The sequence below is a fragment of the Hyla sarda genome, chromosome 3, assembly GCF_029499605.1.
Source record: "Hyla sarda isolate aHylSar1 chromosome 3, aHylSar1.hap1, whole genome shotgun sequence".
Lineage (NCBI taxonomy): Eukaryota > Metazoa > Chordata > Amphibia > Anura > Hylidae > Hyla > Hyla sarda.
In genome coordinates this window covers 58884575-58909714 of record NC_079191.1, presented here as the reverse complement: position 1 = coordinate 58909714, position 25140 = coordinate 58884575, and positions in this window count along the sequence as shown.

The window sequence follows — 25140 nt, the reverse complement described above, 5'->3', positions numbered from 1 at the left end:
AGAGGGTGAAAGGGACCTATACCCCCGTCAGCTGCAGGAAAGGAACAAAGAGACAGGTAATTAATATTTATATTAATTACTGATAACAATCAGGCTAGATACAACATCTAAACCTGCAAAGATGTCATAGTCTCTACCTTATACATGAAGATATATGTGTTTTTAATAAGTATATCGTCTATAGACAGCTTCTTATATAACACCACCATGTCTCAGGTACAGAGATTAGGAACATTTATGATTTCTAATATCTGTTTTTTATTTGTAGTAATCCCTTTTTCAATAGACCTACCGTAGATTTAAGACATAACTGTACTGTAAAGAAAAATCTATAAGTTAATGTAATAAATCACATACTATAACTGATTATTGCCATTTAAAACTATGAAAAATACATTATGTTGATTATAAAACAGAAATACAGAATGGAGACAACCGTCTGTGGCTCAAGCTCGACTGCCCATTTCTTTGAGTGGCCTCTCAATGTTCTGGAAACGGGTGGAGGACATTGTCTCCATTAGAATGGGTCCCCCTAAGATGCTTCGGCTGTTGATCTGAAGTGCATTCTGTGCTTTGGAATCTCGGGGGCAAACTGTATTTCTGTTATTAATTTTTAGTTTAGCAATTCCCACCGCAACATGGTTAACCTCTATCCTAAATTTCTGCACAAAATTGATAAAAGACATTCCAAGAAATATTTTGCCAAATAAAAATATATAAAATATTGATGAAGTTGATGAATAATAATAACAACAAAAATAACAGTTTTTTTATTAAAAAACAAATAAACAATAATAATTTATCAAATATTTTGCTCCTGCCCCCTTCCCCAAAAATAAAAAAACATATATTACCCTTAAAATTTATAAATAAAGAAACAAAAAATAACACATACCCCAAACATTGCAAACACAAAACCCCCAAAAACCTAACAATAGTGTCTGTCAACATCATCCTGGGAGGGATAATACACTGCACTACAATAGAAATAAAAATCCCTATCATCTATATCTCAATGGGTTCCATCTTTTCTTTTGTTCTTTTTTCTAATGTGGTTTTATAATCCCTGAGACAAGTAGTTCTGGCCCTAGAGTGTTATATATATTAGCGTCTGTAGCATGTATAAGGGACATGTTATCATACCTGTGTCTTTTTATAGGTGATTAATGCCCGGTGAGAGGGTGAAAGGGACCTATACCCCCGTCAGCTGCAGGAAAGGAACAAAGAGACAGGTAATTAATATTTATATTAATTACTGATAACAATCAGGCTAGATATAACATCTAGACCTGCAAAGATGTCATAGTCTCTACCTTATACATGAAGATATATGTGTTTTTAATAAGTATATCGTCTATAGACAGCTTCTTATATAACACAACTGTGTCTTAGGTACAGAGATTGGGAACATTTATGATTTCTAATATCTGTTTTTTATTTGTAGTAATCCCTTTTTCATTAGACTGACCGCAGATTTAAGACATAACTGTACTGTAAAGAAAAATCTATAGGTTAATGTAATAAATCACATACTATAACTGATTATTGCCATTTAAAACTATGAAAAATACATTATGTTGATTATAAAACAGAAATACAGAATGGAAACAACCGTCTGTGGCTCAAGCTCGACTGCCCCTTTCTTTGAGTGGCCCCTCAATGTTGTGGAAACGGGTGGAGGACATTGTCTCCATTAGAATGGGTCCCCCTACGATGCTTCGGCTGGTTATCTGAAGTGCATTCTGTGCTTTGGAACCTCGGGGGCAAACTCTATTTCTGTTATTAATTTTTAGTTTAGCAATTCCCACCGCAACATGGTTAACCTCTATCCGAAATTTCTGCACAAAATTGATAACAGACATTCCAAGAAATATTTTGCCAAATAAAAATATATAAAATATTGATGAAATTGATGAATAATAATAACAACAAAAATAACAGTTTTTGATTAAAAAACAAAAAAACTAAAATAATTTATAAAATATTTTGCTCCTGCCCCCTTCCCCCAAAAATAAAAAAACATATATTACCCTTAAAATTTATGAATAAAGAAACAAAAAATAACACATACCCCAAACATTACAAACACAAACCCCCCAAAAACCTAACAATAGTCTCTGTCAGTATTATCCTGGGAGGGATAATACACTGCACTGCAATAGAAATAAAAATCCCTATCATCTATATCTCAATGGGTTCCATCTTTTCTTTTGTTCTTTTTTCTAATGCGGTTTTATAATCCCTGAGACAAGTAGTTCTGGCCCTAGAGTGTTAGATATATTAGCGTCTGTAGCATGTATAAGGGACATGTTATCATACCTGTGTCTTTTTATAGGTGATTGAGGCCCGGTGAGAGGGTGAAAGGGACCTATACCCCCGTCAGCTGCAGGAAAGGAACAAAGAGACAGGTAATTAATATTTATATTAATTACTGATAACAATCAGGCTAGATACAACATCTAAACCTGCAAAGATGTCATAGTCTCTACCTTATACATGAAGATATATGTGTTTTTAATAAGTAAATCGTCTATAGACAGCTTCTTATATAACACAACCATGTCTCAGGTACAGAGATCAGGAACATTTATGATTTCTAATATCTGTTTTTTATTTGTAGTAATCCCTTTTTCAATAGACCTACCGTAGATTTAAGACATAACTGTACTGTAAAGAAAAATCTATAAGTTAATGTAATAAATCCCATACTATAACTGATTATTGCCATTTAAAACTATGAAAAATACATTATGTTGATTATAAAACAGAAATACAGAATGGAGACAACCGTCTGTGGCTCAAGCTCGACTGCCCATTTCTTTGAGTGGCCCCTCAATGTTCTGGAAACGGGTGGAGGACATTGTCTCCATTAGAATGGGTCCCCCTAAGATGCTTCGGCTGTTGATCTGAAGTGCATTCTGTGCTTTGGAATCTCGGGGGCAAACTGTATTTCTGTTATTAATTTTTAGTTTAGCAATTCCCACCGCAACATGGTTAACCTCTATCCTAAATTTCTGCACAAAATTGATAAAAGACATTCCAAGAAATATTTTGCCAAATAAAAATATATAAAATATTGATGAAGTTGATGAATAATAATAACAACAAAAATAACAGTTTTTTTTATTAAAAAACAAATAAACAATAATAATTTATCAAATATTTTGCTCCTGCCCCCTTCCCCAAAAATAAAAAAACATATCTTACCCTTAAAATTTATAAATAAAGAAACAAAAAATAACACATACCCCAAACATTGCAAACACAAAACCCCCAAAAACCTAACAATAGTGTCTGTCAACATCATCCTGGGAGGGATAATACACTGCACTACAATAGAAATAAAAATCCCTATCATCTATATCTCAATGGGTTCCATCTTTTCTTTTGTTCTTTTTTCTAATGCGGTTTTATAATCCCTGAGACAAGTAGTTCTGGCCCTAGAGTGTTATATATATTAGCGTCTGTAGCATGTATAAGGGACATGTTATCATACCTGTGTCTTTTTATAGGTGATTAATGCCCGGTGAGAGGGTGAAAGGGACCTATACCCCCGTCAGCTGCAGGAAAGGAACAAAGAGACAGGTAATTAATATTTATATTAATTACTGATAACAATCAGGCTAGATATAACATCTAGACCTGCAGAGATGTCATAGTCTCTACCTTATACATGAAGATATATGTGTTTTAATAAGTATATCGTCTATAGACAGCTTCTTATATAACACAACTGTTTCTCAGGTACAGAGATTGGGAACATTTATGATTTCTAATATCTGTTTTTTATTTGTAGTAATCCCTTTTTCAATAGACTGACCGCAGATTTAAGACATAACTGTACTGTAAAGAAAAATCTATAAGTTAATGTAATAAATCACATACTATAACTGATTATTGCCATTTAAAACTATGAAAAATACATTATGTTGATTATAAAACAGAAATACAGAATGGAGACAACCGTCTGTGGCTCAAGCTCGACTGCCCATTTCTTTGAGTGGCCCCTCAATGTTCTGGAAACGGGTGGAGGACATTGTCTCCATTAGAATGGGTCCCCCTAAGATGCTTCGGCTGTTGATCTGAAGTGCATTCTGTGCTTTGGAATCTCGGGGGCAAACTGTATTTCTGTTATTAATTTTTAGTTTAGCAATTCCCACCGCAACATGGTTAACCTCTATCCTAAATTTCTGCACAAAATTGATAAAAGACATTCCAAAAAATATTTTGCCAAATAAAAATATATAAAATATTGATGAAGTTGATGAATAATAATAACAACAAAAATAACAGTTTTTGATTAAAAAACAAATAAAAAATTATACTTTATCAAATATTTTGCTCCTGCCCCCTTCCCCAAAAATAAAAAAACATATATTACCCTTAAAATTCATGAATAAAGAAACAAAAAATAACACATACCCCAAACATTGCAAACACAAAACCCCCAAAAACCTAACAATAGTGTCTGTCAACATCATCCTGGGAGGGATAATACACTGCACTACAATAGAAATAAAAATCCCTATCATCTATATCTCAATGGGTTCCATCTTTTCTTTTGTTCTTTTTTCTAATGCGGTTTTATAATCCCTGAGACAAGTAGTTCTGGCCCTAGAGTGTTATATATATTAGCATCTGTAGCATGTATAAGGGACATGTTATCATACCTGTGTCTTTTTATAGGTGATTAATGCCCGGTGAGAGGGTGAAAGGGACCTATACCCCCGTCAGCTGCAGGAAAGGAACAAAGAGACAGGTAATTAATATTTATATTAATTACTGATAACAATCAGGCTAGATATAACATCTAGACCTGCAGAGATGTCATAGTCTCTACCTTATACATGAAGATATATGTGTTTTAATAAGTATATCGTCTATAGACAGCTTCTTATATAACACAACTGTTTCTCAGGTACAGAGATTGGGAACATTTATGATTTCTAATATCTGTTTTTTATTTGTAGTAATCCCTTTTTCAATAGACTGACCGCAGATTTAAGACATAACTGTACTGTAAAGAAAAATCTATAAGTTAATGTAATAAATCACATACTATAACTGATTATTGCCATTTAAAACTATGAAAAATACATTATGTTGATTATAAAACAGAAATACAGAATGGAAACAACCGTCTGTGGCTCAAGCTCGACTGCCCCTTTCTTTGAGTGGCCCCTCAATGTTGTGGAAACGGGTGGAGGACATTGTCTCCATTAGAATGGGTCCCCCTACGATGCTTTGGCTGTTGATCTGAAGTGCATTCTGTGCTTTGGAATCTCGGGGGCAAACTGTATTTCTGTTATTAATTTTTAGTTTAGCAATTCCCACCGCAACATGGTTAACCTCTATCCTAAATTTCTGCACAAAATTGATAACAGACATTCCAAGAAATATTTTGCCAAATAAAAATATATAAAATATTGATGAAATTGATGAATAATAATAACAGCAAAAATAACAGTTTTTGATTAAAAAACTAAAATAATTTATAAAATATTTTGCTCCTGCCCCCTTCCCCCAAAAATAAAAAAAACATATATTACCCTTAAAATTTATGAATAAAGAAACAAAAAATAACACATACCCCAAACATTACAAACACAAAACCCCCAAAAAAATAACAATAGTGTCTGTCAACATCATCCTGGGAGGGATAATACACTGCACTGCAATAGAAATATAAATCCCTATCATCTATATCTCAATGGGTTCCATCTTTTCTTTTGTTCTTTTTTCTAATGCGGTTTTATAATCCCTGAGACAAGTAGTTCTGGCCCTAGAGTGTTAGATATATTAGCGTCTGTAGCATGTATAAGGGACATGTTATCATACCTGTGTCTTTTTATAGGTGATTGATTCCCGGTGAGAGGGTGAAAGGGACCTATACCCCCGTCAGCTGCAGGAAAGGAACAAAGAGACAGGTAATTAATATTTATATTAATTACTGATAACAATCAGGCTAGATACAACATCTAAACCTGCAAAGATGTCATAGTCTCTACCTTATACATGAAGATATATGTGTTTTTAATAAGTATATCGTCTATAGACAGCTTCTTATATAACACAACCATGTCTCAGGTACAGAGATTAGGAACATTTATGATTTCTAATATCTGTTTTTTATTTGTAGTAATCCCTTTTTCAATAGACTGACCGCAAATTTAAGACATAACTGTACTGTAAAGAAAAATCTATAAGTTAATGTAATAAATCACATATTATAACTGATTATTGCCATTTAAAACTATGAAAAATACATTATGTTGATTATAAAACAGAAATACAGAATGGAGACAACCGTCTGTGGCTCAAGCTCGACTGCCCATTTCTTTGAGTGGCCCCTCAATGTTCTGGAAACGGGTGGAGGACATTGTCTCCATTAGAATGGGTCCCCCTAAGATGCTTCGGCTGTTGATCTGAAGTGCATTCTGTGCTTTGGAATCTCGGGGGCAAACTGTATTTCTGTTATTAATTTTTAGTTTAGCAATTCCCACCGCAACATGGTTAACCTCTATCCTAAATTTCTGCACAAAATTGATAAAAGACATTCCAAGAAATATTTTGCCAAATAAAAATATATAAAATATTGATGAAGTTGATGAATAATAATAACAACAAAAATAACAGTTTTTGATTAAAAAACAAATAAACAATAATAATTTATCAAATATTTTGCTCCTGCCCCCTTCCTCAAAAATAAAAAAACATATATTACCCTTGAAATTTATGAATAAAGAAACAAAAAATAACACATACCCCAAACATTGCAAACACAAAACCCCCAAAAACCTAACAATAGTCTCTGTCAACATCATCCTGGGAGGGATAATACACTGCACTACAATAGAAATAAAAATCCCTATCATCTATACCTCAATGGGTTCCATCTTTTCTTTTGTTTTTTTTTTTTACTAATGCGGTTTTATAATCCCTGAGACAAGTAGTTCTGGCCCTAGAGTGTTATATATATTAGCGTCTGTAGCATGTATAAGGGACATGTTATCATACCTGTGTCTTTTTATAGGTGATTAATGCCCGGTGAGAGGGTGAAAGGGACCTATACCCCCGTCAGCTGCAGGAAAGGAACAAAGAGACAGGTCATTAATATTTATATTGATTACTGATAACAATCAGGCTAGATATAACATCTATACCTGCAGAGATGTCATAGTCTCTACCTTATACATTAAGATATATGTGTTTTTAATAAGTATATCGTCTATAGACAGCTTCTTATATAACACAACTGTGTCTCAGGTACAGAGATTAGGAACATTTATGTTTTCTAATATCTGTTTTTTATTTGTAGTCATCCCTTTTTCAATAGACTGACCGCAGATTTAAGACATAACTGTACTGTAAAGAAAAATCTATAAGTTAATGTAATAAATCACATACTATAACTGATTATTGCCATTTAAAACTATGAAAAATACATTATGTTGATTATAAAACAGAAATACAGAATGGAAACAACCGTCTGTGGCTCAAGCTCGACTGCCCCTTTCTTTGAGTGGCCACTCAATGTTGTGGAAACGGGTGGAGGACATTGTCTCCATTAGAATGGGTCCCCTTACGATGCTTCGGCTGTTGATCTGAAGTGCATTCTGTGCTTTGGAACCTCGGGGGCAAACTGTATTTCTGTTATTAATTTTTAGTTTAGCAATTCCCGGCGCAACATGGTTAACCTCTATCCGAAATTTCTGCACAAAATTGATAACAGACATTCCAAGAAATATTTTGCCAAATAAAAATATATAAAATATTGATGAAATTGATGAATAATAATAATAACAACAAAAATAACAGTTTTTGATTAAAAAACAAAAAAACTAAAATAATTTATAAAATATTTTGCTCCTGCCCCCTTCCCCCAAAAATAAAAAAACATATATTACCCTTAAAATTTATGAATAAAGAAACAAAAAATAACACAAACCCCAAACATTGCAAACACAAAACCCCCAAAAACCTAACAATAGTCTCTGTCAACATCATCCTGGGAGGGATAATACACTGCACTGCAATAGAAATAAAAATCCCTATCATCTATATCTCAATGGGTTCCATCTTTTCTTTTGTTCTTTTTTCTAATGCGGTTTTATAATCCCTGAGACAAGTAGTTCTGGCCCTAGAGTGTTATATATATTAGCGTCTGTAGCATGTATAAGGGACATGTTATCATACCTGTGTCTTTTTATAGGTGATTAATGCCCGGTGAGAGGGTGAAAGGGACCTATACCCCCGTCAGCTGCAGGAAAGGAACAAAGAGACAGGTAATTAATATTTATATTAATTACTGATAACAATCAGGCTAGATACAACATCTAAATCTGCAAAGATGTCATAGTCTCTACCTTATACATGAAGATATATGTGTTTTTAATAAGTATATCGTCTATAGACAGCTTCTTATATAACACAACTGTGTCTCAGGTACAGAGATTAGGAACATTTATGTTTTCTAATATCTGTTTTTTATTTGTAGTAATCCCTTTTTCAATAGACTGACCGCAGATTTAAGACATAACTGTACTGTAAAGAAAAATCTATAAGTTAATGTAATAAATCACATACTATAACTGATTATTGCCATTTAAAACTATGAAAAATACATTATGTTGATTATAAAACAGAAATATAGAATGGAAACAACCGTCTGTGGCTCAAGCTCGACTGCCCCTTTCTTTGAGTGGCCCCTCAATGTTGTGGAAACGGGTGGAGGACATTGTCTCCATTAGAATGGGTCCCCCTACGATGCTTCGGCTGTTGATCTGAAGTGCATTCTGTGCTTTGGAACCTCGGGGGCAAACTGTATTTCTGTTATTAATTTTTAGTTTAGCAATTCCCGACGCAACATGGTTAACCTCTATCCGAAATTTCTGCACAAAATTGATAACAGACATTCCAAGAAATATTTTGCCAAATAAAAATATATAAAATATTGATGAAATTGATGAATAATAATAATAACAACAAAAATAACAGTTTTTGATTAAAAAACAAAAAAACAAAAATAATTTATAAAATATTTTGCTCCTGCCCCCTTCCCCCAAAAATAAAAAAACATATATTACCCTTAAAATTTATGAATAAAGAAACAAAAAATAACACATACCCCAAACATTGCAAACACAAAACCCCCAAAAACCTAACAATAGTCTCTGTCAACATCATCCTGGGAGGGATAATACACTGCACTGCAATAGAAATAAAAATCCCTATCATCTATATCTCAATGGGTTCCATCTTTTCTTTTGTTCTTTTTTCTAATGCGGTTTTATAATCCCTGAGACAAGTAGTTCTGGCCCTAGAGTGTTATATATATTAGCGTCTGTAGCATGTATAAGGGACATGTTATCATACCTGTGTCTTTTTATAGGTGATTGATGCCCGGTGAGAGGGTGAAAGGGACCTATACCCCCGTCAGCTGCAGGAAAGGAACAAAGAGACAGGTAATTAATATTTATATTAATTACTGATAACAATCAGGCTAGATACAACATCTAAACCTGCAAAGATGTCATAGTCTCTAACAAAAAATAACACATACCCCAAACATTGCAAACACAAAACGCCCAAAAACCTAACAATAGTATTTGTCAACACAGGGGCGGACACAGACAGCAGAGGGCCCCTGTGCAAAGAATGTGCCTGCCCCCCCCCCCACCACCACCAGCACTGTGCCCCCTCATGTACCTAGACCCCACCGGAGTGCCTCCACTTACCCCGCCCGTGTAGTGTCGCCACTTGCCTTGTCCACCACAGGTGGATGGAACGGCTCCTGAGGTGGGCTCCGGGTGGCCCCTGTCCCTCTCAGTGTGCGGACCAGGCCCCATGAGTACTCCCCTGAGTCAGCCTGACCCTTATCTAGCTGGCAGGCAGAGGGCAGTGCTCCCCTTTACACTCGCACCCCTTGACTTAGTACGACACCCCTTGGCACCCCCTGGTTCCTTGGCTCCTTAGTAATAGAAGTGACTTACAGGCAGGGCCAGACTGGGACCAAAAATGGGCCCAGGCATTTTAAAATAAACAACCCATTTTTATAGTGGGGGTCTGACTCATGGGACCCCCACCAATCACCTTGGTTCAAGTGGCTGCCCAGATGTTGGAAAGCTGCAACTCCCATCATGTCTGAAGTGACTACAGCTGATGGGACAGTCAGGAGACTACACAATGATATCAGTGACTACATCTCTGATGGGACAGTTAGGAAAATACACAATGATATCACTGACCTGAGTGACGTCTTTTCTGTTGTCTTTATTTTTTTTCTTCATCTGGTCCAGACACCAGGATTTCTTCCATCTTCTCTGCAGAGTCTGACACCTGGACATCATTGGTTCCTTAATTTGTCAGTAGATCCTCATCCTCTGTATGATGACAATAATCATTATAACCTTGCCAAATACTGTACCACCTGAATATAATACTGCCAACCACTGTACCCCCTGAATAATGCCAACCACTGTACCCCTGAATATAATACTGCTAACCACTGTACCCCTGAATATAATACTGCCAAATACTGTACCCCTGAATATAATACTGCCAACCACTGTACTCTATTAATATAATACTGCCAACCACTGTACTCCATTAATATAATACTGCCAACCACTGTACTCCATGAATATAATACTGACAAATACTGTACCAACCACTGAATCATCCCATACACCCCACGCACTCCATCCTCAGTCTCCTCATCACCCCATATACCCCACACACCCCATCCTCAGTCTCCTCATCACCCCATACACCCCACACACCCCATCCTCAGTCTCCTCATCACCCCATGCACTCCATCCTCAGTCTCCTCATCACCCCACGCACCCCATCCTCAGTCTCATCATCACCACATGCACTCCATCCTCAGTCTCCTCATCACCCCATACACCCCATGCACTCCATCCTCAGTCTCCTCATCACCCCATGCACTCCATCCTCAGTCTCCTCATCACCCCATGCACTCCATCCTCAGTCTCCTCATCACCCCATACACCCCATGCACTCCATCCTCAGTCTCCTCATCACCCCATGCACTCCATCCTCAGTCTCCTCATCACCCCCATACACCCCACGCACTCCATCCTCAGTCTCCTCATCACCCCATATACCTTAAGCACCTCATCATTATTACACAGCTGACACACCCACATCAGGGCTGCTGTCAGAAATGTTGGGGCCCCTTACACAGGTCAAGGCCTCCTTCAACCCCTCCCCGCCCCCAAGTAATTTTTAGATTGCATATACTTATCAATGCTGTGCCATAGCACAGAATTGATCAGTGTTATTGGCGCTACCTTACTACAGGCTGTTGAAGCTTTCTGCACTAAAAGATGCACAGATCAGACGAGCCGGAGGCAGATAGGTACCCTCCGCTGAGTTGATCGGGACACCACAATTTTGCTGTGGTCCTGATCAGCTCCTCTGGGCTATCTGGCAACCTATTTTCATACTTTTAGATGCTGCAATGAACTTTGATTGTGGCATCTAATGTGGTTAATGCTGGACATCACCCTGATTGGTGAACTCTGGCATCAGCCACATGTCCCAGCTCTAACCAACCGGTTATGAAGCACAGAGCTGGAGGGGGGCAGGACGTACATTTACACCCTGCAACCTTAAGGAAATACACATATACAGCCTCATATGCGTACACAGCCTCTATATACTCATACACAGCGCCAATACACACATATAGTCATGGCCGTAAATGTTGGCACCCCTGAAATTTTTCTATAAAATTCTCACAGAACAGGATTGCAGTAACACATGTTTTGCTATACACATGTTTATTCCCTTTGTGTGTATTGGAACTAACCCCCAAAAAAGGGAGGAAAAAAGCAAATTGGACATAATGTCATACTTTAATGTCACAAATTATTGGAACCCTTTCAAAATTGTGGATAAATAAGATTGTTTCAAGCATGTGATGTTCCTTTAAACTCACCTGGGGCAAGTAACAGGTGTGGGCAATATCAAAATCACACCTGAAAGCAGATAAAAAGGAGAGAAGTTCACTTAGTCTTTGCATTGTGTGTCTGTGTGTGCCACACTAAGCATGGACAACAGAAAGAGGAGAAGAACTGTCTGAGGACTTGAGAACCAAAATCGTGGAAAAATATCAACAATCTAAAGGTTACAAATCCATCTCCAGAGATCTAGATTTTCCTTTGTCCACAGTGCGCAACATTATCAAGAAGTTTACAACCCATGGCACTGTAGATAATCTCCCTGGGCATGGATGGAAGAGAAAAATTAATTAAAGGTGTAAACGCAGGATAGTCCGGATGGTGGATAAGCAGACCCAAACAAGTTCCAAAGATATTCAAGCTGTCCTGCAGGCTCAGGGAGCATCAGAGTCAGCGCGAACTATCAGTCGACATTTAAATGAAATGAAACGCTATGGAGGGGACCCAGGAGGACCCCACTGCTGACACTGAGACATAAAAAAGCAAGACTACATTTTGCCAAAATGAACTTGATTAACCAAAATCCTTCTGGGAAAACGTCTTGTGGACAGATGAGACCAAGATAGAGCTTTTTGGTTAAGCACATCATTCTACTGTTTACCGAAAACGGAATGAGGCCTACAAAGAAAAAAGCACAGTACCTACAGTGACATATGGTGGAGGTCAATGATGTTTTGGGGTTGTTTTGCTGCCTCTGGCACTGGGGGCCTTGAATGTGTACAATACATCATGAAATCTGAGCATTACCAACAGATTTTGGGTCGCACTGTACAGCCCAGTGTCAGAAAGCTGGGTCTGCGTCCGAGATCTTGGGTCTTCCAGCAGGACAATGACCCCAAACATACGTCAAAAAGCCCCCAGAAATTGATGGCAACAAAGCGCTGGAGAGTTCTGAAGTGGCCAGCAATGAGTCCAGATCTAAATATCATTGAACACCTGTGGAGAGATCCTTAAATTACTGTTGGGAAAAGGCGCCTCTTCCAATAAGAGACCTGGAGCAGTTTGCAAAGGAAGAGTGGTCCAACACTCCGGCTGTGAGGTGTAAGAAGCTTATTGATGGTTATAGGAAGACACTGATTTCAGTTATTTTTTCCAAAGGGTGTGCGACCAAATATTAAGTTAAGGGTGCCAATAATTTTGTCCAGACCATTTTTGGAGTTTGGTGTGACATTATGTCCAATTTGCTTTTTTTCCTCCCTTTTTTGGTTTAGTTCTAATACACACAAAGGGAATAAACATGTGTATAGCAAAACATGTGTTACTGCAATCCTTTTCTGTGAGAAATACTTATTTTTCTTGAAAAATTTCAGGGGTGCCAACATTTACCATTATGACTGTATATGGCACTGAATACATAATCTGAGACTTTAAAACCTCACTTTTAATACTTCTTCTAAAAACCATATATCAAAAAAGAAAGTGAATAGAACTGTATTTATACATATCTGCATCTATTTCCGGCCACCATCTTAGTAGCCATATTAATACTTGCCACCTGTTCACACCGACCATATATGCACACTTGCCTGAGTGAACTTCCAATTTTCAACATCAATGTGTTAGTCTTATATACAATCATGTGTTCCATGTCCATCGCAGGAATCCTTGTCAGTTATTTTATGTATTTGCATGTATTCAGAATTAGTAGTGTTAGTTTTGTAGTCACACTCATTATTAGTATATTATTGAGAGTTTTAGCACACTCCAAAACATCAATGCATAAATCCTCTCTCTGGCAGACTACATTCTCAGTCTCTTACTGCATGCTATCAAATGAATGGCATTTAACCCATAGAGTGCATACAACATAACTGTTCTGATGGCGGCCATAACACATACACACACACTACCCCTATATACACACACACATGGCCATCATACACAGCTTCTATATGCACATACACTGCCTCTATATACACACATGCATCATAAATATATACACTGCCTCTATATACACACACAGCCATCATACACACATACACAGCTGCTATATGCACACACTGCCCCTTTATACACACATGGCCATCATACACATACACAGCTTCTATATGCATATACACTGCCACTATATAGACACACACTGCCATCATACACACATATCAGCCACTATACACAAACACTGCCACTATATAGACACACACGGCCATCATACACACATATACAGCCACTATATACACATACACTGCCACTATATATACACACACTGCCATCATACACACATATACAGCCACTATACACATACACTGCCACTATATAGACACACACTGCCATCATACACACATATACAGCCACTATCTACACATACACTGCCACTATATAGACACACACTGCCCCTTTATACATACATGGCCATCATACACAAACACAGCTTCTATATGCATATACACTGCCACTATATAGACACACACTGCCATCATACACACATGGCCATAAATAAATACACTGCCTCTATATACACACACTGCCCCTGTATACACACATGGCCATCATACACATACACAGCTTCTATATACACATACACAGCTTCTATATAAACATACACAGCTTCTATATACACGTATACAGCTTCTATATACACACACTGCCCAATTATACGCACACATGGCCATCATACACATACACAGCTTCTATATATACATAGACAGCTTCTATATACACATACACAGCTTCTATATAAACATACACAGCTTCTATATACACATAGACAGCCATCATACACACACACTTTGTCCCCATATACACACACACACACACACACACACACATACACAGCCATCATACACTGCCCCCATACAAGTAAGTACCTGTGTGCAGTGTAGTCTGCTGCTCCGCTCCTCTATTGCAGGCAGTGGGCAGGAAGAGGAGGAACACGTGATCTGACGTCACTGGCCAGCTGCTACTACAGGCCCTGCTGGTAACTGAGAGCCGCGCACAGGCATGTCTCATACCAACTGCAGCCCCTGACATTATAAAGTGACAGAGTGCTGCCCTCCGGACGGCGCTCCCTCTCGCTCCAGCCTCGCTGGCCAGTCTGGGCAACAGACAGGGCAGGGCTGGAACATAAGAAAAAAGAATATGATGTAGTCAGTCAGTGTACAGTAAGACTCCCCCCCCCCCAGCCGTCAGTGAGTGACAGTCACTCACTGACTCGCAAGAAAGAGTGTTGGGGCCAGTTGGGCCTCCCTGAGGGTCCGGGCCCCTTACTGGGGTACCGGTTGTACCCCCCTGATGACGGCACCTGGCCTGTCCGTCTCGCCCGGCCGGTTTAAAGGTAAATTACTGCTGTCAGCGGCAGGTCCGGGACCTGTTGCTGCAGCATTTAGTATGAAGTACTGGCAGGGGGCCCTGCAGGGGCCCAGACTGTGACCTGGGCCACTAGGTGGGCCCCCTAACACGCTGGGCCCCTGTGCAGCCAAACCGGCTGAACAAGTGATATGTCCGCCCCTGTGTCAACATCATCCTGGGAGGGATAATACACTGCACTACAATAGAAATAAAAATCCCTATCATCTATATCTCAATGGGTTCCATCTTTTCTTTTGTTCTTTTTTCTAATGCGGTTTTATAATCCCTGAGACAAGTAGTTCTGGCCCTAGAGTGTTATATATTAGCGTCTGTAGCATGTATAAGGGACATGTTATCATACCTGTGTCTTTTTATAGGTGAATAATGCCCTATGAGAGGGTGAAAGGGACCTATACCCCCGTCAGCTGCAGGAAAGGAACAAAGAGACAGGTAATTAATATTTATATTAATTACTGATAAAAATCAGGCTAGATACAACATCTAAACCTGCAAAGATGTCATAGTCTCTACCTTATACATGAAGATATATGTGTTTTTAATAAGTACATCGTCTACAGACAGCTTTTTATATAACACAACCATGTCTCAGGTACAGAGATTAGGAACATTTATGATTTCTAATATCTGTTTTTATTTGTAGTAATCCCTTTTTCAATAGACTGACCGCAGATTTAAGACATAACTGTACTGTAAAGAAAAATCTATAAGTTAATGTAATAAATCACATACTATAACTGATTATTGCCATTTAAAACTATGAAAAATACATTATGTTGATTATAAAACAGAAATACAGAATGGAGACAACCATCTGTGGCTCAAGCTCGACTGCCCATTTCTTTGAGTGGCCCCTCAATGTTCTGGAAACGGGTGGAGGACATTGTCTCCATTAGAATGGGTCCCCCTACGATGCTTCGGCTGTTGATCTGAAGTGCATTCTGTGCTTTGGAATCTCGGGGGCAAACTGTATTTCTGTTATTAATTTTTAGTTTAGCAATTCCCACCGCAACATGGTTAACCTCTATCCTAAATTTCTGCACAAAATTGATAAAAGACATTCCAAGAAATATTTTGCCAAATAAAAATATATAAAATATTGATGATGTTGATGAATAATAATAACAACAAAAATAACAGTTTTTGATTAAAAAACAAATAAACAATAATAATTAATAAAATATTTTGCTCCTGCCCCCTTCCCCAAAAATAAAAAAACATATATTACCCTTAAAATTTATGAATAAAGAAACAAAAAATAACACTTACCCCAAACATTGCAAACACAAAACCCCAAAAAACCTAACAATAGTGTCTGTCAACATCATCCTGGGAGGGATAATACACTGCACGACAATAGAAATAAAAATCCCTATCATCTATATCTCAATGGGTTCCATCTTTTCTTTTGTTCTTTTTTCTAATGCGGTTTTATAATCCCTGAGACAAGTAGTTCTGGCCCTAGAGTGTTATATATATTAGCGTCTGTAGCATGTATAAGGGACATGTTATCATACCTGTGTCTTTTTATAGGTTATTGATGCCCGGTGAGAAGGTGAAAGTGACCTATACCCCCGTCAGCTGCAGGAAAGGAACCAAGAGACAGGTAATTAATATTTATATTAATTACTGATAACAATCAGGCTAGATATAACATCTAGACCTGCAGAAATGTCATAGTCTCTACCTTATACATGAAGATATATGTGTTTTTAATAAGTATATCGTCTATAGACAGCTTCTTATATAACACAACTGTGTCTCAGGTACAGAGATTGGGAACATTTATGATTTCTAATATCTGTTTTTTATTTGTAGTAATCCCTTTTTCAATAGACTGACCGCAGATTTAAGACATAACTGTACTGTAAAGAAAAATCTATAAGTTAATGTAATAAATCACATACTATAACTGATTATTGCCATTTAAAACTATGAAAAATACATTATGTTGATTATAAAACAGAAATACAGAATGGAGACAACCGTCTGTGGCTCAAGCTCGACTGCCCCTTTCTTTGAGTGGCCCCTTAATGTTGTGGAAACGGGTGGAGGACATTGTCTCCATTAGAATGGGTCCCCCTACGATGCTTCGGCTGTTGATCTGAAGTGCATTCTGTGCTTTGGAACCTCGGGGGCAAACTGTATTTCTGTTATTAATTTTTAGTTTAGCAATTCCCACCGCAACATGGTTAACCTCTATCCTAAATTTCTGCACAAAATTGATAACAGACATTCCAAGAAATATTTTACCAAATAAAAATATATAAAATATTGATGAAACTGATGAATAATAATAACAACAAAAATAACAGTTTTTGATTAAAAAACAAAAAAACTAAAATAATTTATAAAATATTTTGCTCCTGCCCCCTTCCCCCAAAAATAAAAAAACATATATTACCCTTAAAATTTATGAATAAAGAAACAAAAAATAACACATACCCCAAACATTACAAACACAAAACCCCCAAAAACCTAACAATAGTCTCTGTCAACATCATCCTGGGAGGGATAATACACTGCACTGCAATAGAAATATAAATCCCTATCATCTATATCTCAATGGGTTCCATCTTTTCTTTTGTTCTTTTTTCTAATGCGGTTTTATAATCCCTGAGACAAGTAGTTCTGGCCCTAGAGTGTTAGATATATTAGCGTCTGTAGCATGTATAAGGGACATGTTATCATACCTGTGTCTTTTTATAGGTTATTGATGCCCGGTGAGAAGGTGAAAGTGACCTATACCCCCGTCAGCTGCAGGAAAGGAACCAAGAGACAGGTAATTAATATTTATATTAATTACTGATAACAATCAGGCTAGATATAACATCTAGACCTGCAGAAATGTCATAGTCTCTACCTTATACATGAAGATATATGTGTTTTTAATAAGTATATCGTCTATAGACAGCTTCTTATATAACACAACTGTGTCTCAGGTACAGAGATTGGGAACATTTATGATTTCTAATATCTGTTTTTTATTTGTAGTAATCCCTTTTTCAATAGACTGACCGCAGATTTAAGACATAACTGTACTGTAAAGAAAAATCTATAAGTTAATGTAATAAATCACATACTATAACTGATTATTGCCATTTAAAACTATGAAAAATACATTATGTTGATTATAAAACAGAAATACAGAATGGAGACAACCGTCTGTGGCTCAAGCTCGACTGCCCCTTTCTTTGAGTGGCCCCTTAATGTTGTGGAAACGGGTGGAGGACATTGTCTCCATTAGAATGGGTCCCCCTACGATGCTTCGGCTGTTGATCTGAAGTGCATTCTGTGCTTTGGAACCTCGGGGGCAAACTGTATTTCTGTTATTAATTTTTAGTTTAGCAATTCCCACCGCAACATGGTTAACCTCTATCCTAAATTTCTGCACAAAATTGATAACAGACATTCCAAGAAATATTTTACCAAATAAAAATATATAAAATATTGATGAAACTGATGAATAATAATAACAACAAAAATAACAGTTTTTGATTAAAAAACAAAAAAACTAAAATAATTTATAAAATATTTTGCTCCTGCCCCCTTCCCCCAAAAATAAAAAAACATATATTACCCTTAAAATTTATGAATAAAGAAACAAAAAATAACACATACCCCAAACATTACAAACACAAAACCCCCAAAAACCTAACAATAGTCTCTGTCAACATCATCCTGGGAGGGATAATACACTGCACTGCAATAGAAATATAAATCCCTATCATCTATATCTCAATGGGTTCCATCTTTTCTTTTGTTCTTTTTTCTAATGCGGTTTTATAATCCCTGAGACAAGTAGTTCTGGCCCTAGAGTGTTAGATATATTAGCGTCTGTAGCATGTATAAGGGACATGTTATCATACCTGTGTCTTTTTATAGGTGATTGATGCCCGGTGAGAGGGTGAAAGGGACCTATACCTCCGTCAGCTGCAGGAAAGGAACAAAGAGACAGGTAATTAATATTTATATTAATTACTGATAACAATCAGGCTAGATACAACATCTAAACCTGCAAAGATGTCATAGTCTCTACCTTATACATGAAGATATATGTGTTTTTAATAAGTATATCGTCTATAGACAGCTTCTTATATAACACAACCATGTCTCAGGTACAGAGATTAGGAACATTTATGATTTCTAATATCTGTTTTTTATTTGTAGTAATCCCTTTTTCAATAGACTGACCGCAAATTTAAGACATAACTGTACTGTAAAGAAAAATCTATAAGTTAATGTAATAAATCACATACTATAACTGATTATTGCCATTTAAAACTATGAAAAATACATTATGTTGATTATAAAACAGAAATACAGAATGGAGACAACCGTCTGTGGCTCAAGCTCGACTGCCCATTTCTTTGAGTGGCCCCTCAATGTTCTGGAAACGGGTGGAGGACATTGTCTCCATTAGAATGGGTCCCCCTAAGATGCTTCGGCTGTTGATCTGAAGTGCATTCTGTGCTTTGGAATCTCGGGGGCAAACTGTATTTCTGTTATTAATTTTTAGTTTAGCAATTCCCACCGCAACATGGTTAACCTCTATCCTAAATTTCTGCACAAAATTGATAAAAGACATTCCAAGAAATATTTTGCCAAATAAAAATATATAAAATATTGATGAAGTTGATGAATAATAATAACAACAAAAATAACAGTTTTTTATTAAAAAACAAATAAACAATAATAATTTATCAAATATTTTGCTCCTGCCCCCTTCCCCAAAAATAAAAAAACATATATTACCCTTGAAATTTATAAATAAAGAAACAAAAAATAACACATACCCCAAACATTGCAAACACAAAACCCCCAAAAACCTAACAATAGTGTCTGTCAACATCATCCTGGGAGGGATAATACACTGCACTACAATAGAAATAAAAATCCCTATCATCTATATCTCAATGGGTTCCATCTTTTCTTTTGTTCTTTTTTCTAATGCGGTTTTATAATCCCTGAGACAAGTAGTTCTGGCCCTAGAGTGTTATATATATTAGCGTCTGTAGCATGTATAAGGGACATGTCATCATACCTGTGTCTTTTTATAGGTGATTAATGCCAGGTGAGAGGGTGAAAGGGACCTATACCCCCGTCAGCTGCAGGAAAGGAACAAAGAGAAAGGTAATTAATATTTATATTAATTACTGATAACAATCAGGCTAGATATAACATCTAGACCTGCAGAGATGTCATAGTCTCTACCTTATACATGAAGATATATGTGTTTTTAATAAGTATATCGTCTATAGACAGCTTCTTATATAACACAACAATGTTTCAGGTACAGAGATTAGGAACATTTATGATTTCTAATATCTGTTTTTTATTTGTAGTAATCCCTTTTTCAATAGACTGACCACAGATTTAAGACATAACTGTCCTGTAAAGAAAAATCTATAAGTTAATGTAATAAATCACATACTATAACTGATTATTGCCATTTAAAACTATGAAAAATACATTATGTTGATTATAAAACAGAAATACAGAATGGAGACAACCGTCTGTGGCTCAAGCTCGACTGCCCATTTCTTTGAGTGGCCCCTCAATGTTCTGGAAACGGGTGGAGGACATTGTCTCCATTAGAATGGGTCCCCCTATGATGCTTCGGCTGTTGATCTGAAGTGCATTCTGTGCTTTGGAATCTCGGGGGCAAACTGTATTTCTGTTATTAATTTTTAGTTTAGCAATTCCCACTGCAAGATGGTTAACCTCTATCCTAAATTTCTGCACAAAATTGATAAAAGACATTCCAAGAAATATTTTGCCAAATAAAAATATATAAAATATTGATGAAATTGATGAATAATGATAACAACAAAAATAACAGTTTTTGAATAAAAAACAAAAAAACTAAAATAATTTATAAAATATTTTGCTCCTGCCCCCTTCCCCCAAAAATAAAAAAACATATATTACCCTTAAAATTTATGAATAAAGAAACAAAAAATAACACATACCCCAAACATTGCAAACACAAAACCCCCAAAAACCTAACAATAGTGTCTGTCAACATCCTCCTGGGAGGGATAATACACTGCACTACAATAGAAATAAAAATCCCTATCATCTATATCTCAATGGGTTCCATCTTTTCTTTTGTTCTTTTTTCTAATGCGGTTTTATAATCCCTGAGACAAGTAGTTCTGGCCCTAGAGTGTTATATATATTAGCGTCTGTAGCATGTATAAGGGACATGTCATCATACCTGTGTCTTTTTATAGGTGATTAATGCCCGGTGAGAGGGTGAAAGGGACCTATACCCCCGTCAGCTGCAGGAAAGGAACAAAGAGACAGGTAATTAATATTTATATTAATTACTGATAACAATCAGGCTAGATATAACATCTAGACCTGCAGAGATGTCATAGTCTCTAACTTATACATGAAGATATATGTGTTTTTAATAAGTATATCGTCTATAGACAGCTTCTTATATAACACAACTGTTTCTCAGGTACAGAGATTGGGAACATTTATGATTTCTAATATCTGTTTTTTATTTGTAGTAATCCCTTTTTCAATAGACTGACCGCAGATTTAAGACATAACTGTACTGTAAAGAAAAATCTATAAGTTAATGTAATAAATCACATACTATAACTGATTATTGCCATTTAAAACTATGAAAAATACATTATGTTGATTATAAAACAGAAATACAGAATGGAAACAACCGTCTGTGGCTCAAGCTCGACTGCCCCTTTCTTTGAGTGGCCCCTCAATGTTGTGGAAACGGGTGGAGGACATTGTCTCCATTAGAATGGGTCCCCCTACGATGCTTCGGCTGTTGATCTGAAGTGCATTCTGTGCTTTAGAACCTCGGGGGCAAACTGTATTTCTGTTATTAATTTTTAGTTTAGCAATTCCCACCGCAACATGGTTAACCTCTATCCTAAATTTCTGCACAAAATTGATAACAGACATTCCAAGAAATATTTTACCAAATAAAAATATATAAAATATTGATGAAACTGATGAATAATAATAACAACAAAAATAACAGTTTTTGATTAAAAAACAAAAAAACTAAAATAATTTATAAAATATTTTGCTCCTGCCCCCTTCCCCCAAAAATAAAAAAACATATATTACCCTTAAAATTTATGAATAAAGAAACAAAAAATAACACATACCCCAAACATTACAAACACAAAACCCCCAAAAACCTAACAATAGTCTCTGTCAACATCATCCTGGGAGGGATAATACACTGCACTGCAATAGAAATATAAATCCCTATCATCTATATCTCAATGGGTTCCATCTTTTCTTTTGTTCTTTTTTCTAATGCGGTTTTATAATCCCTGAGACAAGTAGTTCTGGCCCTAGAGTGTTAGATATATTAGCGTCTGTAGCATGTATAAGGGACATGTTATCATACCTGTGTCTTTTTATAGGTGATTGATGCCCAGTGAGAGGGTGAAAGGGACCTATACCCCCGTCAGCTGCAGGAAAGGAACAAAGAGACAGGTAATTAATATTTATATTAATTACTGATAACAATCAGGCTAGATACAACATCTAAACCTGCAAAGATGTCATAGTCTCTACCTTATACATGAAGATATATGTGTTTTTAATAAGTATATCGTCTATAGACAGCTTCTTATATAACACAACCATGTCTCAGGTACAGAGATTAGGAACATTTATGATTTCTAATATCTGTTTTTTATTTGTAGTAATCCCTTTTTCAATAGACTGACCGCAAATTTAAGACATAACTGTACTGTAAAGAAAAATCTATAAGTTAATGTAATAAATCCCATACTATAACTGATTATTGCCATTTAAAACTATGAAAAATACATTATGTTGATTATAAAACAGAAATACAGAATGGAGACAACCGTCTGTGGCTCAAGCTCGACTGCCCATTTCTTTGAGTGGCCCCTCAATGTTCTGGAAACGGGTGGAGGACATTGTCTCCATTAGAATGGGTCCCCCTAAGATGCTTCGGCTGTTGATCTGAAGTGCATTCTGTGCTTTGGAATCTCGGGGGCAAACTGCATTTCTGTTATTAATTTTTAGTTTAGCAATTCCCACCGCAACATGGTTAACCTCTATCCTAAATTTCTGCACAAAATTGATAAAAGACATTCCAAGAAATATTTTGCCAAATAAAAATATATAAAATATTGATGAAGTTGATGAATAATAATAACAACAAAAATAACAGTTTTTTATTAAAAAACAAATAAACAATAATAATTTATCAAATATTTTACTCCTGCCCCCTTCCCCAAAAATAAAAAAACATATATTACCCTTAAAATTTATAAATAAAGAAACAAAAAATAACACATACCCCAAACATTGCAAACACAAAACCCCCAAAAACCTAACAATAGTGTCTGTCAACATCATCCTGGGAGGGATAATACACTGCACTACAATAGAAATAAAAATCCCTATCATCTATATCTCAATGGGTTCCATCTTTTCTTTTGTTCTTTTTTCTAATGCGGTTTTATAATCCCTGAGACAAGTAGTTCTGGCCCTAGAGTGTTAGATATATTAGTGTCTGTAGCATGTATAAGGGACATGTTATCATACCTGTGTCTTTTTATAGGTGATTGATGCCCGGTGAGAGGGTGAAAGGGACCTATACCCCCGTCAGCTGCAGGAAAGGAACAAAGAGACAGGTAATTAATATTTATATTAATTACTGATAACAATCAGGCTAGATACAACATCTAAACCTGCAAAGATGTCATAGTCTCTACCTTATACATGAAGATATATGTGTTTTTAATAAGTATATCGTCTATAGACAGCTTCTTATATAACACAACCATGTCTCAGGTACAGAGATTAGGAACATTTATGATTTCTAATATCTGTTTTTTATTTGTAGTAATCCCTTTTTCAATAGACCTACCGTAGATTTAAGACATAACTGTACTGTAAAGAAAAATCTATAAGTTAATGTAATAAATCACATACTATAACTGATTATTGCCATTTAAAACTATGAAAAATACATTATGTTGATTATAAAACAGAAATACAGAATGGAGACAACCGTCTGTGGCTCAAGCTCGACTGCCCATTTCTTTGAGTGGCCCCTCAATGTTCTGGAAACGGGTGGAGGACATTGTCTCCATTAGAATGGGTCCCCCTAAGATGCTTCGGCTGTTGATCTGAAGTGCATTCTGTGCTTTGGAATCTCGGGGGCAAACTGTATTTCTGTTATTAATTTTTAGTTTAGCAATTCCCACCGCAACATGGTTAACCTCTATCCTAAATTTCTGCACAAAATTGATAAAAGACATTCCAAGAAATATTTTGCCAAATAAAAATATATAAAATATTGATGAAGTTGATGAATAATAATAACAACAAAAATAACAGTTTTTTATTAAAAAACAAATAATTAATAATAATTTATCAAATATTTTGCTCCTGACCCCTTCCCCAAAAATAAAAAAACATATATTACCCTTAAAATTTATAAATAAAGAAACAAAAAATAACACATACCCCAAACATTGCAAATACAAAACCCCCAAAAACTTAACAATAGTGTCTGTCAACATCATCCTGGGAGGGATAATACACTGCACTACAATAGAAATAAAAATCCCTATCATCTATTTCTCAATGGGTTCCATCTTTTCTTTTGTTCTTTTTTCTAATGCGGTTTTATAATCCCTGAGACAAGTAGTTCTGGCCCTAGAGTGTTAGATATATTAGCGTCTGTAGCATGTATAAGGGACATGTTATCATACCTGTGTCTCTTTATAGGTGATTAATGCCTGGTGAGAGGGTGAAAGGGACCTATACCCCCGTCAGCTGCAGGAAAGGAACAAAGAGACAGGTAATTAATATTTAT